Source organism: Microtus ochrogaster, chromosome 19 (assembly GCF_000317375.1).
Source record: "Microtus ochrogaster isolate Prairie Vole_2 chromosome 19, MicOch1.0, whole genome shotgun sequence".
Classification (NCBI taxonomy): Eukaryota; Metazoa; Chordata; class Mammalia; order Rodentia; family Cricetidae; genus Microtus; species Microtus ochrogaster.
The window spans coordinates 18,415,794-18,417,902 of NC_022021.1; positions in this window are offsets into that span (position 1 = coordinate 18,415,794).

Here is a 2,109-nt window from a genome sequence, read left to right on the forward strand (position 1 = left end):
TGAAGGGTGAGTGACCCCAGCTCCACGGCTCTCCAATCTGAGCTGTGGCTAGGACCTCAGTTTCCCAGTTCTCCAATCTGTGCAGTTCACACTGCAGCCCTGGAAACAAGCGGCAGCTTCTTGTTTTCAAGCTGGCCATGCCCCTACATGTGCTGACCACATAAATGCCAAACACTGGCAAGTAAGGACATCTGAACTTCCCTTCACTTGTTCCCAATTTGACTGGGGGAGAAAATAAAAAGTTTTCTTATGAGATTAGACATCACTTATGCTTGACTCTTCGGATGAAGCAAGCTAGTGAACCCGTCCGAGGAAAGCTTGCATTTCTCAATACTTCATTGCGGCCACTCCTCATTAAGGGAAATGAGTATGGATGTGAAGTCGCATTAAGCTCTGCGTCTCTGCTCCTGCGATGGGAAGCTTCACTTGGTGTGCTTGTTGACACACGAGACTCTTCCTTTTTAGACGTCCAAGCAGACTGAAAAACAAATTGCAAAATCTCATGAACACTAAGAAATATTGCGTCACTCCACCCTGCCTCCACACTTCCCCCACTGTGGGCCCGGAAGATTTCCTCACATCTGAGTACATCAGCAGCGTGAACTGACATTAACACTGGAGTCCTTTCTAAAACACTGCTTCCCAACGACCATCTATGGGATGGAGTCGCTGACTCACGGGACGTTTGCCTCACTCTGATCTAAACAGAGTGGAGAGGAAGAACTAACAGCTTCTGTTGTCAATAAAACAATACTAAGACACCGTGTCTGTTATCTCCTATATCTTTCTAGTATGTCAGTAAGCATTGAAGAAGTCCTGTTACTGCAAAGAAGATGGACAGAGGCGATGCGTGCCTTTAATCTCAGTATTGAGAGGTAGATGCACTTGGATCTCTGAGTTTGAGAATAACCTGGTCTACAGAGTCAGGACAGGAAGAGCTACACAGAGAAACCTTGTGTCAAAAAACCAAACCAACCAAACAAGCAAACTAAAAGCACAATGCTGTCCCCTCCAGCAGCTTTTTTTAAAAAAGGGTGAGTTTAGGGCCATTCTAATTAGTGGAAGCATCACCAGGCAGAAGGGAAGGCCAAAGAACCCCAAAAGAGAACTGCAAGATAGATTATTTGTGTGGTAATAATGGATGTGGCCCCAGAGAAACCGTTAGCTCATGACAGGCTTTGCTATTTTACCACCCTCACCAATAACGATCATTATCTGTTAAGCTATCTGTTATAAACATTTCTAGTCTTAATACTTTTTCTCTGTTTCTAGTATAGCAATGTTTGGTACATTGAAGGCAATCAGTCAATAACTGTTTATTGAATCAACGAATGAGTGAATGACAATAAAGAGGTAAAAATTACTACTTAAGGAAAAACAATTTGGCTTTTGTTTTGCTGTGCAAAAGTATCCCTTTATAACTAGCTATATTTAATTTCTTTTTTTTAGACACAGATTTTCCATTGTTTTACTTCTCTCTCTTCTGCTTAGAGCTAATAACTTGGGACCTTTGTTTAAGTACCATGATACTTGTATACAGTGTCTGCACAGCCTCCCTTCTGCTCTGCTTAGCTGTAGGAGTTGATGCTACAAAACAGCTATCACAGCATATGGTTTGGAGCATAATAATGAGGGCACATGTCTGCACATGGTACAGATACATTTCTTGATGTTTTGGCTTGCTTGAGTTTGGAAGCAGAGTCTGTGGTGCAGAGGGTAGACCAATTATGCCTCTCAGCCAGTGTGATCTTTCCAGAACTCTGGTTGACAGCAAGAGCTTGAGAGCTCTTTATGGTTGAAGGGCAAGAAGACTGGCAGCCATTGTTTCCCCAGGGTGACTGCACTGTGTGGTACTGAAGCGGGCCTTTATCTCCAGCTCGCTTCTGTTTATCCATTTGGAAAGGAGAAAAACAATACTCACTGGTCTGGTATGGAAGTGATTGCCAAGAACCTTGTGATCCACACAGGGAAGGTGACACCAGCTGCTACAGCTTACAGACGTTTCCTTGTGGCTAATAGGAGCTCAGTACTTTTGGAGATGCTGAACAAGAGAAAAAAATCAGAAATATATTTATAGATTTTCACAGTATGTACACATTTCTTAAATAT